Source organism: Betta splendens, chromosome 6 (assembly GCF_900634795.4).
Source record: "Betta splendens chromosome 6, fBetSpl5.4, whole genome shotgun sequence".
Lineage (NCBI taxonomy): Eukaryota > Metazoa > Chordata > Actinopteri > Anabantiformes > Osphronemidae > Betta > Betta splendens.
In genome coordinates, this window is record NC_040886.2 from 18,436,829 (window position 1) to 18,452,286 (window position 15,458).

The 15,458-nt window shown below is 47.7% G+C and overlaps 1 pseudogene; it reads left to right on the forward strand.

Moving 5' to 3' along the window:
- Positions 1 to 15,458, forward strand: part of LOC114857116 (copine-8-like) — a 36,917-nt pseudogene that overhangs the window by 16,634 nt on the left and 4,825 nt on the right.

Sequence of the window (15,458 nt, forward strand, 5' to 3'; positions counted from 1 at the left end):
TCCCTCCTCCGCTGCTCCCTCCTCCTCTGCTCCCTCCTCCACTGCTCCCTCCTCCACTGCTCCCTCCTCCACTGCTTCTTCTCCACTGCTCCCTCCTTCTCTGCTTCTCCTCCGCTGCTCCCTCCTCCACTTCTCCATCCTCCTCTGTTCCCTCCTCCACTGCTTCTCCTCAGCTGTTCCCTCCTCCTCTGCTCCCTCCTCCACTCCTTCTCCTCCTCTGCTCCCTCCTCCACTGCTTCTCCTTCTCTGCTCCCTCCTCCACTGCTTCTCCTCAGCTGCTCCCTCCTCCACTGCTTCTCCTCCGCTGCTCCCTCCTCCACTGCTCCCCCCTCCTCTGCTCCCTCCTCCACTGCTTCTCCTCAGCTGTTCCCTCCTCCTCTGCTCCCTCCTCCACTGCTTCTCTTCCACTGCTCCCTCCTCAGCTGCTCCCTCCTCCGCTGCTCCCTCCTCCACTGCTCCCTCCTCCGCTGCTCCCTCCTCCACTCCTTCTCCTCCTCTGCTCCCTCCTCCGCTGCTCCCTCCTCCGCTGCTCCCTCCTCCGCTGCTCCCTCCTCCACTGTTCCCTCCTCCACTGCTTCTCCTCAGCTGTTCCCTCCTCCTCTGCTCCCTCCTCCACTGCTCCCTCCTCCACTCCTTCTCCTCCTCTGCTCCCTCCTCCGCTGCTCCCTCCTCCGCTGCTCCCTCCTCCACTGCTCCCTCCTCCTCTGTTCCCTCCTCCACTGCTTCTCCTCAGCTGTTCCCTCCTCCTCTGCTCCCTCCTCCACTCCTTCTCCTCCTCTGCTCCCTCCTCCACTGGTTCTCCTCCTCTGCTCCCTCCTCCACTGCTTCTCCTCAGCTGCTCCCTCCTCCACTGCTTCTCCTCCGCTGCTCCCTCCTCCACTGCTCCCTCCTCCTCTGCTCCCTCCTCCACTGCTTCTCCTCAGCTGTTCCCTCCTCCTCTGCTCCCTCCTCCACTGCTTCTCCTCCACTGCTCCCTCCTCAGCTGCTCCCTCCTCCGCTGCTCCGTCCTCCACTGCTCCCTCCTCCGCTGCTCCCTCCTCCACTCCTTCTCCTCCTCTGCTCCCTCCTCCGCTGCTCCCTCCTCCGCTGCTCCCTCCTCCGCTGCTCCCTCCTCCACTGCTCCCTCCTCCGCTGCTCCCTCCTCCGTTGCTCCCTTCGATGCTCCGTCCTCAGACACACAGCGTCTCCCTGTCTTATCAGCAGGCCCCTTATCGTACATGGCACGCTTTCTGTAGAGGAAATGCTCAGCCTCCCATTTACACACTCCAGCGCTTGTTGCTGCAAACACACACCACACACACCTGAGTCCCAGGGAGGTGACAGGTTATGGGAAGTAAATAAAACTGGATAAATTGCTCTCAGGAGAGGAACGAAGATCGCTTGGTCTGCTCAATGTGGCTCTCGCTTACGGCCCTTGTTAAAAACTGGACCACTTCTACTGTATGTTGTTATTACAAAACAAAATGAATCTCAACAGCTGCTTTAAAAACCATAAATACAACATTTGGCTGGGTGAAGTGTTAAGGGATTAACGACACTGAAGCGTCTGATACTGTTGTACTGTCACCCATGAAATCGGATCAGTGAAGCCTTAGGTTTCGTAATCACAAGCACACTTAAAAGCTGAATAGCTCCTTTGCAGTGATTAGTGGAGGAGTGCTTTGCATTAATAGTAGGTGATGAGGGAGAGGCTCCAGCCCATCGCAGCCTCTGGTTTGATGTTTCATCTCGTCTCTTCTGTTCAGGTACGATTTGGACTGCAAGAGCGACAACCTCTCCAAACACGTGAGTGTCTGCTTCACCTCAGCTGTTCAACAATCAGTCGTGCATTCATGGGAATAATCTACAGCCAAATGTTTAGCCTTCCAGTACAATAGCAGCCTGATTTGAATCTGAATGTCAGGGTGAAGAGTGGTGGAACAACAAAGCAATGGTGTTGGCATTTAAATGCCCCTGAAGAAAAGACTCAGGATCTGTTTGACCCACAGCAAAGACATTTAGACCGGTTTTTGTTTTTGACCTGCATGTCTTTTCTAAGTAACACACTAATGTATGAAACACTTCAGAATCAAATGCAAATATTATAGATATTCCTGATACAAATGTGTAAAAGTTCAAAAGCCACAGTTTACCGTAGCTAAGTCCTGCCACACGTAGTAAACCAGTAAACCATTTGATTCTCTCCCAGTTTGTCAGTGTTCATCTGCTTTTACACTTTCATCTCTAACGCCGTTGCTCCTTGCATGTTTTCAGTGGTGGAAAGTAAAAATGTTCAGGGAGCACGTTATGTAGATAATTCTATCATGTTTTCTGAACAACACAGCTAAACCTTTTCATTTTTTGATTTGAGGCTGGATTCGCCTTCCTGTGAGGGACTGAATTTAGAGTATTCAAGGCCCTGTAATTGACCTTTGATGCAGGACGGGGTATTTTAAATCACAACGTTAAATAATAAAATACACGACTTGTTTGGTGCTGTTAATCTCGTTTTGACCCTTATGACGACAGGTCGATGCAAAAGAGAACCAGATGAGCTTTCACATTTCCATAATTGCAATTTTTCTTTCCCAGTGAAGGAGGCTTCAGCGACACTTCATTACTTGTGCAACCCGGCTCTAGTCACCTCCAGCCTCTGTGCTGTTAACTGCCCTCGCTCTCATTCAGTACTTGTGCTCAGTGCAAAGCCCAGCGTGGCCCCAGGCTTCAGCCAGAACGCTGACCGATGTGAATGCAGCAGCTCACGCTCAGCATGAAGGCTAGGACGCTTGGATGCGTCCTGTCGTCACTGTGGATGTGTGGGATTGAAGATGTGGCACGCAGTGATGGCTCCATTGTCCGGGCAGAGTCCGTCCTCAGGACTATAAATAACTAAATAAATAATTAGAAACATGCAAAGAGGAAAAAGGGCACAAACGTACAGCCTCCCTCTGTGAGCGTGGGCGTAAGCGTGGAGGACGCCGCCTTCCTCCCGTCACAGCAGATGTTTTCCCTCTGCCATATGGTTTGCATACCTTGTGCAGATATAGCTGCAGGCTCAGATGTGCATACAGTAAAACCTAATTAGGCCCAGATTTCCTGTTTACTATTGGATGAAGCCCACAGTATTCATGCTTGTCTGTATTTTGACTCTTATTTTTGTGGTTAAAGGCAGTTATTCTTCTAATAAAAAACGGTCTGTAATCTTAATTAATTCAAAACCACTAGTTAACATCTGAATCCGTGCTGGGAACTTGCTTCTGTGTGTGCAGACAATACGTTTACTGGCTGTGTCAGAATCTTAGTGCAGCTTTAATCCTCGTATCAACCAGATGTACAGTGTGTACAGGTTTCCTTTTGTTTTCGTAGCAGTTCATCTTTACTACGCTAATAAGTTAATAGGTTTTAAAAGAGGTTCACACTGGCAGCACTGACTGTTTGACATTTACTGAACAGACGTTGATTTTCTCGTTGGGATCCTGATCCTGATGCTGGTGATGGGATGTGTTCCGTATCAGAGGTCTGATGGGACGCATGACAAAGAGCTGGGACAGACATTGTTGTGTGGTGGGGGGACTTCCTCCTGACCGCTCATGTTTGGCCTCTTCTAATCCAAGGCCTCGGCCTCCAGCCGTAGGTTTCTTGGACTGGAGCTACTGTAGCTCGTTTTTAGCCACAGCGTTTTGTCATGTCTTTTTGTTTTGAGACCTCAGCTGGGAGAGAAATTTGCTCAGCACCGGCAAAGATCTTTGGAGCAGCTTTCTGCCCGCTGGACTCAACACAGCTCATCTGTCAAGCACTTGTACACACACATAATGTACACACTAAGCCGTGCACACGTCTGTGCGCAGTCTGGATGAGGAGGCGTCCGTATCAGTGCACGAACGAACCGCCCGGCTTGTAAACAGTCTTTTTGTACTCGCTCCATCTCTCGGCTTTGCTCTTCTCGCTGGCCAAAGGCTCCTCATTCGCATTGACCTGTGTGTTCTGGTGACCCTTCATCAGCAGGAAGGACGCAGCCTCTCTGTACAGGCTTAGATGTGCAAAATACGCATTCAAAAGGGAAGAGAAGCCATTTAAATATGACTAGGCTTCAGCTGAAAGCAGCCTGTTCTAAGAATTAGGCCTGTCTTAGTCTTTGCGTCCGACACGTTCTGTTTGATGCTTGTTTGTGTGCTTTCACACACGCAGGACTTCCTGGGCCAGGCTTTCTGCACGCTCGGTGAGATAGTCGGCTCCCTGGGGAGCCGCTTGGAAAAACCTTTGATGTAAGTATCACACGTTACCATCAACACAACACACAAAATGGGAATAGACGCTCGTAATGAAAACCGAAGCCTTTCCTTAGCGTTACACTACTGAGGGAGTCCCTGCAGGACGGACAGCGCAGGTCCCACAAAAGGCTGGTTTCAGCGTTTCAGCGTGCGTTTGGAATCACTTGCTGCCGTTTGTCTTTGAAGTCAAACAAGGCAGGGAGATGTAAATGAGCCAAGATGTTGATGAAAGCGTCCATGTCTCCATCAGCCAAATGAGACACGTAGTTAACCGGCAGCAGCGTGTAAACATGCAGGAAGACGTCAGCGACTAAAAAGCCTTACCTTCATCACACAGCGCTGGGTGGACGGGCTCACAACCACGAGTGTCTGAGAAGGAGGCGGGTGAAATAAACGATGGCACCGCTCCTCACTTTTATTTATGTCGACCACTTGGTTTGTGTTTGGCACAATCAATAAGCTGCTGCATCAGAAGAAAGACACGCGACAAATATGATGTAAGAACGCGTCGCTGTCGCTAAGTAACATAATCAGTTCTGCCTGCAGTCATTTACAGGGTTTAGACGTGTGTGTGTGTGTGTGTGTGTGTGTGTGTGTGTGTGTGTGTGTGTGTGTGTGTGTGTGTGTGTGCGTGCGCGCGTGCGTGCGCGTGTGTGCGTGTGCAGTTGTTTTCATCCTTACTCGTAGTTAGATGAATCTATTTTTAGATATATTGTATTTGTCTGTTAATGTGTGTTGTTTCTAATTACTCTTCTCTCACAAGTCAAACGCATCCCACTTGTGCTCAGTGGAGGAACGGAGAGGAATAAAACTGATGACACTATGCTCTATTCCGTTACGAGGTTCTGTCTCATTTCAAGTACAAATACTGCACCCACCAGCTATTAGCTCTAGTAGCATTTCTCTACTTTCTACTGTAGAAATGTGTCATGAGGAGAAAGAAAGAAAATAGAGCTTTGATCGACAGAAAACTTGATGAATGAAAACCGTCCAACGCTGCGTCGTTTACTTCTAGCACGGACACTGAATGTTGATGGTGGAGCTTCTTCTTTATCGACAACAGGGCTGTCGAGATGACAAATTACTAAACACAGGACAAGAAGTGCTGCAAACAATGAGTCTGGACTAAAAAGGCACCTTGCATCTATGAACGCTTTAACGTCAGGATCATTTATAACTAGACTGCTGTACAGAGCGAGGCTGCAGTGAATGAGATGGATGTGGTGTCCTGCTGTGGCCACACAGACTCGCAGGTTGTCACTTGCACAAAACAATGGAAAATTAGAAAGCACCCAGTTGGTCGGGTTGGCAGAGTGTGCACACGTCCAAAATAACGAGCATGAAGAAGCCGAAGCCGCACAGAACGCACGTAAGTAGAAGGTTTCCATGAAAAGAATGTCATCAGAATAGAATACGTATAGGAGATAATTACAAACTAAGGCTGATTTTAGACTAAACCAGTCCCTCTCCACACTGTCCTGACTTTCCCTCTGCGGCTCCTTCACATTGCTCCCTCTCGCTGCCATTTTCCATCTGGCCCCTCACTGAGCAGTCTCTGCGCTCATACAGTGAATTAATTTCGCTGAATGCTTCCCTGTGCATCAAAGGGCGGTGGCGTGTCTCAGGTGACAGGGAGGGCGCTTCAAAGCCCGCTTCAGTTCACCATCCGTGTCTCCACATGTGGCTTTGTGGGCTCTTCCTGCGCTGCACAGCACTGAGACCTGGCCCATGAATCAGGCCCCGAGTCTGCAGCAGCGCCGGGTCAGAAGCTGCTGCCTTTATTGAATAGGAGAGTTAGTGCTGATGTGTTGCTTTAAAGGCCAAAGCTAAGAAATGACCCAAATGTCTTTACTTTATTCCCTCTAGTCCAGTTTTCCTCACTGAAGAAGAAGAAATGAATGGAAACCTTCTGTGTTTGTTTGTTTTTTAGTGGGATCCCAGGCAAAAAATGTGGCACCATCATAGTGAGAGCAGAGGAGCTGAGCAACTGCAGGGTAAGAGATGTCACGTAGTCAAAAATGCTATGTAATAATATAATGTTATGAAGTTCATATTATTAAACTAAACTATAGATGCTGCTTTGATGTAGCTGCTCCATCAGGAGGAGAATGAATGTGTGTGGCCCATCGCAGCTCATTCTGTCCTCAATAACGATGCTCATCCACTCACATTTAAGTGGGAACACTGAAATGTGACGGAACAAATGGATTCGATTGATTTGGATTATTTTTCAATTTTATCTGTCTTGTGGAAAAGGAAAATGTATTTACGATGGTTAAACAACAGTAGTTATGGCGTAAACTGAGAAGAATCAATCTCCACCATGAACGAGTGCTCTGATACGACAGAAGCAGGTCATATTGTTTGTCTTATAAAAGAGGCCATGTAGCGTAAATATTTAATCTCATTTCTGTGTATTTCCTTCTCAGGAGTCAGTGATGCTGCAGTTTTGCGGCAACAAGCTGGATAAGAAAGACTTCTTTGGCAAATCCGATCCTTTTCTTGTCTTTTACCGCAGTAACGAAGACGGATCGTAAGTCGACACTCAGCATCATGAGCGTAGATGCTCTCACAGAACATATAGGCTCTGTGCTGTTACGTAAGGCTGAGCAGCAGCAGAACGAGAGGCCAAGGATGGACGGAGTGGAGGCAGAGCTGTGCGTGCCCTGCAGATGCTTTTATTCAAGTGGACTTCAGCATCTCACACTTAACACGTTCTTTGTGCAGCTGCGTATTTACTGATGCAGCCTAAATGTTGGGCCGCAGGCTGTAACAGCAAAGAGCCAGGCTAGTTACCCCATAAAGACAAGCATGGAGTAGCTTTAACCCCAGGCTCAGGAGCACAGGCTTCCACTTTAGGGGTTGCTCATCTACTAACAGCGCTGTGTGTGTGTGTGTGTGTGTGTGTGTGTGTGTGTGTGTGTGTGTGTGTGTGTGTGTGTGTGTGTGTGTGTGTGTGTGTGTGTGTGTGTGTGTGTGTGTGTGTGCAGGTATACCATCTGCCACAAAACAGAGGTGGTGAAGAACACGCTGGACCCAGTGTGGCAGGCTTTTAAGATTCCTGTCCGAGCGCTTTGTAACGGAGACTATGACAGGTACAGAAGGAGATGGATGGTGTTTATGCTGCTTCATAAAATACTAATGAGCAAGGAACGCAGGAGACAGGAGACAGAGCCGGATCTTTATATGGGCTGTAGTTTTACAAGCAGACCTGAATGTTCAGCTTCTGACTTTCCACTCAACCTTCAGCCTTTACTGCTACTGTACCACTTCTCTGTTCATACAGGAGCATAAAGGTGGAAGTATACGACTGGGACAGAGATGGAGGGTGAGATAGAAGTCTACTCCTACATACAGAATCATGATAATGATTATCATTATATCCTGCTCAGTCTCGTGCTTTCACCATAGTGGACGATGTCACCTGCCCCTAAATACACCTCACCTGTTAATGCTTGAACAGGCTGTTGACAGATAGCTGCATACAGTCAGCCGGGCAATAAAGATAAAGTGTTTATCAGCAACAGTTTGGACGCTTCATTGTTCATTTCCTAGTCAGTTTGTGACATTTCAAGGGCATTTAGCCTGGAGCTCCTATTAATTCCTGGCCCTGATTCCAACTGCGCTGATTATCTCCATGAAATTATGAAATTGGTTGCTATGACCACGCCTCAGGTAACCAAGGAGCTTGTTAGCAATAGCCCCTAATTTCCCCTGTACAATGAACGACACCTTCCAGTTGATTTGCATGAAGCAGCCGCTCGTGCTGACACTTCATCAGCATCAGCTCATCAGCTGATTCTTTATGTTTGTCTTCACAGCCACGACTTCATTGGAGAGTTCAGCACCAGCTACAGAGAAATGTCCAGAAGCCAGTCCCAGTTCCATGTCTATGAGGTGACTCTCACCACTGACACTGCCTGAAGCCTCTGTTTTTCTTTATGGGGGACCCACAGATGATCATGCAGAAGCAGTCTGTCCCTGAAGCTGGAACAGCGCTTCACGCCCAGCTTTTATTCACCTCTGCTCTTTAACGCCACCACCATGATGACGCTGAGACTCATTAGAGGCTGCCTCCATTTCACAGAGCCCTCCTCAGGGTGAGCCGGGTGGCTCCTCTTCCTGTTCCAAAGCGCATCCAGCTCATGCCTATTCATCAGTGTCTTATTGATCCTTACTGCACATTTACCCCTGATCCTACAGCCGCCCTCTGTCAAACATAAGATTCTCCATCACGTGCTGCTCAGCTAACGGTGCAGAGGTTGTCTGCTGTGTGTGAGCGAATCATAAATCGCAGGAGGTCAAGAGGTGGTAGAGGTGCTGGTGAAGCAGCAGCCTGTGGCGCTTAAATAGCAGCGTGTCCTCCTTCTACCAGTGACACGACGTGATCTCAACCTGAGGGAGCTTTGTGTTGGGTGTTTAAAGAACCATCAAACCATTTAGACGTTACATTAAGACTCTGGTCACTAGTCTGAACAGGCGTTACACAGGTGGAGGCGGAGACTCTCAGTTGACATTTGAACAAAGTTAAATTTATCTGAATAAGACATGAGTCAGTGTTTGTCGTCTTTGGACTCAGTTCTGTCTTTTGTTCTCAACAGGTGCTGAATCCTAAGAAGAAAGGAAAGAAGAAGAAAAAGTACCTAAACTCTGGAACGGTGAGTCGAGAGTCGGTGCAGCCTTCACAACTCACTGCTGTGCCACTGTGCAGCCACTGGCCACTTTATTAGGAACACGTTGACTGTCTGCTGACGGTGTGATGCTGTGTGGCAGGTCACCCTCCTGTCCTGCCTGGTGGACACAGAACTCTCCTTCCTGGACTACATCCGCGGCGGGTACGTTCAGACAGCGCTCTGCTCAGACCCGGCTTTGTGTTTGTCTCTGAGCTCCGGTATCAGGACACACAGCTGCCGGTACCTGCTGCCTAATTGCACGCTGCTGCAGGCTTTGAACCATGCTGTGGGCTAATCTGGCCTCGTTGATGAGTCCACATCATCTTTCTCCTTTCTGTTCTCTTGTAGAACCCAGATTAATTTTACAGTGGCAATTGATTTCACAGCATCAAATGGTGAGTGCCCTGTGGCTTTGTTGTTATTAATAAAAATTCCTTAAGTGTATGAAGAGATTCAACGCCGGTGGTTAGCATTAATATGTGATTATCTTATCTGTCAGTTTCAATCATTGTCCTCTTTTACTCGACTAGAAGCAAAAGCTACAGTAAACTGAAAGTTACAGTTAACTAAAGACTTTCTGCATCTTTTCTGTTCATTTACCCCAATTTGTACAAGTTGTGCTTCAGTGTAGACAGAATAAATTACGAGTTCTCGCAGTGAACTGTTATGACAGCAGTCGCACTGAAATGAGTGGGAGCTTCTTTTTACCTTAAAATGTCCCTTTGGCTCCTCAAACAGCATAAGAGGCATTCAGACAAGCTTCCAAAGCCACAGTGAAACGAGAAGCGCCGCCGCGCGTTCGTGCCGTTTCAGCGGTGGGTTCTGCACACGTTCTTATGTCCCAGGACCCACGGACGCTTTGCTTTCTGCCCCCACATCCTCTTCCCACATGAATCCATCCTGTTGTCCAGGGTTCTGAATGAGCACGTTCCCTCATGGCTGCACACACACAGATGCACTGGGTTGCATTCATTGGCAGCTGAAACAGAGCTGAAATGTTTTAAAGACGAGCTCTGAAAACCGCTGAACTAATTGGTTTATTCCTGAGTGCAGGGAGCTTTGAGTGCGTGCGCTAGCGATAGCTGCTCTGTCCTTTGCTTTCAGTCGTTGCTTAATGTAGAGTGAGAAGCCTTGAACGCCTTTCCTTGTGGTTCCAGGTTTTGCATTGACTTTTATTGGCTAAATTTAATCTGTTTCGCTTATCTGTCGGTGCCAGGAGCGAAAGTAACGAACAAAAATGAACCAAACTTTTTACCTGCAAGGTGCATTTGTGCCTGTACAGCGTGAGCGGAGTGAAGGGGTTAGTTCTAATAAGAAGACCCTGCAGTGTTTCAGAGCAATCTCAGACTTAATGATTTCATTCATTATTCTGTTCTCTGGCTGCAGCTTGTCACACTAACTGCTGAATTTTAGCGGCCAGTGACATATTGTTGTTGTTATCTGAAGTCCAGTGTGTGTTTGAAGCCCGGCCGCCCACTCCCCTCCTTTATTTGACTATGACTCACTGCCCAGGGGAGCAGGCATAATTAGGCTTTGCTGCTGATGTGTGTTTTATTGTGCTGAACTGTTCGGTCCCAGGCAATCCTTCCCAGCCCACCTCACTCCACTACATGAGCCCGTACCAGCTGAATGACTACGCCATGGCGCTGCGGGCGGTGGGAGAAATCATTCAGGACTACGACAGCGACAAGATGTTTCCTGCGCTGGGCTTCGGAGCCAAACTCCCCCCAGACGGTCGGGTGTCGCACGAGTTTGCCCTGGTGAGGAACAAACCTTAGACCCATCCTAACCCCGTCTGAGGCTCCATCTTTGTGCTTGAAGGCACATTTTGCATGATGAAACAGTGATAACACGGTTGATTTCAACCGGGTAGTGAAGACAAACATGAGCAAACAGTTAGTGAACAAACTTTTAAGTGGAGACGCGCGTCTGCAGCGATGGTTCTGACTATTTTCTCATTTCGATGTAAACATAAAGTTAAAACTTTGAAGAAACTCAGAAAGGCTGAGCTAAAAACACACAGCATGCGACTGGGAGCTTTGATGATGACGACCGACTGAAGGCAACAGTTTATTAGTGGGTGGTGAAAACTGCTGCTGTCCAAAAGTCTGAACAAACTCAGCCAAGCAGCCTGCACACGAGGAGAGGAGCCAAATGAGCTGTCTGAACACCAGCCATCTTGGCCGCGCCAGCACGCCAATCTATTACTTTATGTGTTTCTACATGGTCGACTGGAGCGACAAGGACGGAGCCAGTTACTCAGAGCCTGCATGAAAGTCCAGCACATCTAACGTTTAGCTATGCGTCCGTCATATAATTCAGACCACATATAATTCCTTTGTTGTCCTGTGCAAATCTAAAGCTGATTCTGATTCAAATTCTTACCAGATGTTGCTCCAGTCATTTGAAGCCACTGCACGTGTTCCTTGTGGGGTGACCTCCTCCCCAGGCACCTCCTTGAGACATGCACGTATGCATTAATTCAGCCATTAAGACTTAACGTAGTCAGATTATGAGCAGGAGAGGCTACAGCCGAATCTGATGTAATTACACAGACTGGATTTTTAAAGCAAAGTCAACTCTCACAGGCAACTAAGCACAGACAGTGAAAATGAGACCATGAGGTTCTCTGCAAATATAAAGCCAGTAGACCAGACAACAACTTTATACAAACACCATCAGTTTGTTTCTCTTCTAAGAATTATTTTGACGATGACAAAGTATTTCTTATAATGTCTTCTTACTGTACAGTGTCTTGGGGAGGAGTCGACCTTCTTCTTCATACAGATCTGAAAATCAATCACAGTTTACCTCGGGCCTTTTGTAACTGAACTGAATTTTCATAAACTACATGTAGCTTCATATTTGAATGTACAGTAGGATTGGCTTGTATGTCCTCGGGCCGCAGTGGCTCCTACACCAGCTGCTTCTTTCTTATAATGGCGTATTACTGTTGTTTGGGCCCAGGCAGGTTCAATTTGTACATAATCTTGTTATTTTAGATTTGTAGTCACAATTTGCTGTTTTTAACTAAAATCCATCCCAGCCTTGGACAAGCTACTAATGATTTATATATTTAGCTGCAGAGTCTGAATCTGATCCAAAATGTGGTTAATTTCACTTGTGAATCATGTGGTAAAAATTCATCTAACCGGTCATCAAGAAACTGAAGAACCTTCATCAATGAAGGTGACACAGACAAACTGGACCTGCAGTCAAGATCCATCCCAAAATACAAACTAAAGCTCAGCCCAGAGCTGCACCTTCAGAGTCACAGAATCTGTGACTTTAATGAGTCATCTTCCTCTTAGAGTAGGTATTAAACTCTGATCAACAAATACGTCAGGTTTATCTCCACTTGACAAATTTAAATTCTTTATTTTAAATATCCTAATTTTATAGCTGTGTAAGCTGAGCTCCATATTCATGTCCCTCTGCAGAACGGTAATCCACAGAACCCATACTGCAACGGCATAGAGGGGGTGATGGAGGCCTATTACCAGAGCCTCAAGTCCGTGCGTCTCTACGGGCCGACCCACTTCTCCCCTGTCATTAACCACGTGGCCAGGTAGGTCCACTAGTCACAGGACGGATCAGCGAATAAACAACCATAGTGATGGCACCACTGTACATGTAGGTAGCAGCTGATGAGCAACGGTACCTAGTCTGAATGATAGCTGATGGCCAACCATGACGTAGGCACCACAGAAAGAGAACTCTGGCAGATGATGGGCCAGAAATAAAACAGTTTAAAAAATATATAGGTCCCTATAGGAACAAGAAGAAAACATCAGGGCTGGGGCTTTAGAGGGACCTAAACCTAATTAACAGAGACGCACGGAACAGCCCCTCAAGTGCAGTTTACAGGATTCACATGGCAGCGCATCAGAAATGCAAAAAGCTGCTCCTGCTTCACTATAAAACATTTATGGGAAACGATGCACACGTCTAGTAGATATTAACGCAGATTGTCAGCAGCACTTTCCCACTTTACAACAATAACCACTGTAAAAAGTGGTGCCTTGTTGTGTATTGTGTGACTTTGCTTGACGTTCTCCGCTGCCAGATCTGGTCTCATGATCCACAAGCCTGGCTGTAACAAGCACTTTTCCCACCTTTCATCACTGGCTTTCAGATCCCATCACTCTGCAAGTGCTGTCCACCCACTCAGCCTGAGAATAGCTGCATTGTTCCCGGCTCATCTCTGAGCATCCACCCAAAGCCCAGGAAGTCATATAGAACGCAGCAGGGTTTCGTGTGTGGCCGCAGGACGTTGTGCTGTGACATCTGAACTGCTCCAGGAAAAACTAGTCTGAAGACGGGCAGCACATTGAGCCGCCAGTTAATCTAAAAGTTTGAAGGACTGTGATGAAAGCCTGAAAGATGAACGTCACAGCGTGTACCCCAGCTTCAAATCATAAAAATATTACATTACTACCATTTTGACAGAGAAGAATTAGGACTTTGCCTTTTACAGAACCCATGTGATTTCGTTCAGAGCTCTATTACACCCAGTGTGATGGGAGGATTGATCTTCAGTAAAATCAAATGTTTTTTATTGATCTCTGTGGTTTAATATGGGATATTACATTTTAATAGTAGTAACTGGAGCAGCCAATAAGGTTGGAGACCATGATCTACCACTGGCCTCAGATCAGAGTGAAACTGGTCCCCATCGAAGCGTCAGAGGCCAGAACCCGATTCCTTCTGTGCATCTTAGAAAGTCAGTAGGTGCTTTTTCTGTGTGGATAAAGTGTTAACACACATCCATACGACTTGACAGCCTGGAATTAGATCACACACCATGATGTACTACCTCCATTACACAAACATTGCCAATTATGTCCTGTGAATCTGCTTGTTTGTAAAAGTCATCAATCCCTGAGCTCATCAACACTTTTTTGGTGGCTTTTTTTCCCTTTTTTTTGCAAGTTCTGTAAATTCCCAAATGACATCAGAGAAAAGCTCACGACGCCAACGTCACGGCGTGTGATCTGACCTCGTCTCTGTGCTCGGCAGGTACGCATCGGCGGTGACGGACGGCTCGCAGTACTTCATCCTGCTCATCATCTCTGACGGCGTGATCACAGACATGGCGCAGACCAAGGAATCCATAGTCAATGTAAACCTCTCATTTTATCTGCGTTTGTGTGCTTCATGTTGTTGTGAGACTTTGCTGAGCATAATTGTTGGATCACAGCGTCCAGGTCCACGTTACGTAGCTACTGGAGATCCTGACAAACCCGCCAACACACACAGTATGGAGGGGAGAAAGGGCTGCCCAGGCCCTGCTCTGCTCCTCGCTGCCGCCTCTCCTGTGCTTTCATCCTCACTAATGAGGGGAGCGAGGGAAGAGCCGGGTCAGCTGCTCAGCCCCCACCTCCCCTCCACAATGCCTACGTTCAGCACTAATATAACACTGCTTTCTAATTAGAGTCATCACAGTTAATGTGTGTACTGGTTTTGGGTGAGCTCATATATTTGCCCCATGTGATGCGATGTTATTGTAAAGTTAGATTTAGAGAGTAATTATTTAGTGGCCGCGGAGGATCCGTGGCCCTCGTATCTCAGGCAATTTAGGCGTCCGTGTAATAACCACAGGAAGTTATGAAACACTGGAAAACCTCCATTCATCATTTATCCAACTGTACTTCGCTGTCCCACTCAGCGAAGATTTAATAAACAATATTGCGGAGCAGGGCAGCAGTTCAGCTCCAGCTCAGGGCAGAGAAAGATGTAAATGGGAGTCATTTTTAAGCTGTCAAGCCTGGTGAGGTTTGGGCAAAGTTAGAGGTGCATGAAATTAGAAAGTGGACGGAGGAGCGTTTACGGAACGGAGGTACGAGCGTCCGTCTTCACAGAGTTTTTCTATTAAGCCTCCGTCTACGGGTCGTTAAGTTATAGTTTGTAATTTGGAGGATACTTGGCTCACAGCTGGCGCCGTTGTAGATAGTGAATAATGAAGAGAAGGAACGCTTCCTCCGCTTGACGCTCGCTCTGCTCTCTCCTCAGGCCGCGTCTCTGCCCATGTCCATCATCATAGTGGGGGTCGGACCAGCCGAGTTCGACGGTGAGCACGCGCATATTTGCATGCACTAATCCTTCAGTGTAATTCCTCCTATCTCACCTCCCACCTGCTCGTCCCTGTGTGTGCAGCTCCTCCATCTGGACTTGCTGAATCACAGCGTTTCCATGCGTGGACTCCTCTTTATCCTTTGTTGCAGCAAACACGCTTATGTTTATAGGCAGCGGCTGTAAAAACAAGTTAAGTCATGAAGCTCATAAACTCCACTCAGTCCGTGGGACTTATGGGCTCGGCGCTGGCGTCCGTGTGCACAGCTGCATGAGGCCGCTGCTCTGCTCCAGCGTGTCTCCTCCCACGTGCACGTCTCCCGCTGCGAGTCTCAGAGGGCAGTGACCGATGTGCTTCTCTCCTCAGAAATGATCGAGCTGGACGGGGACGACGAGAGGATCTCATCGCAGGGACGATACGCCGAGCGGGACATAGTTCAGGTACAGATGAGCAGCGAAGGCT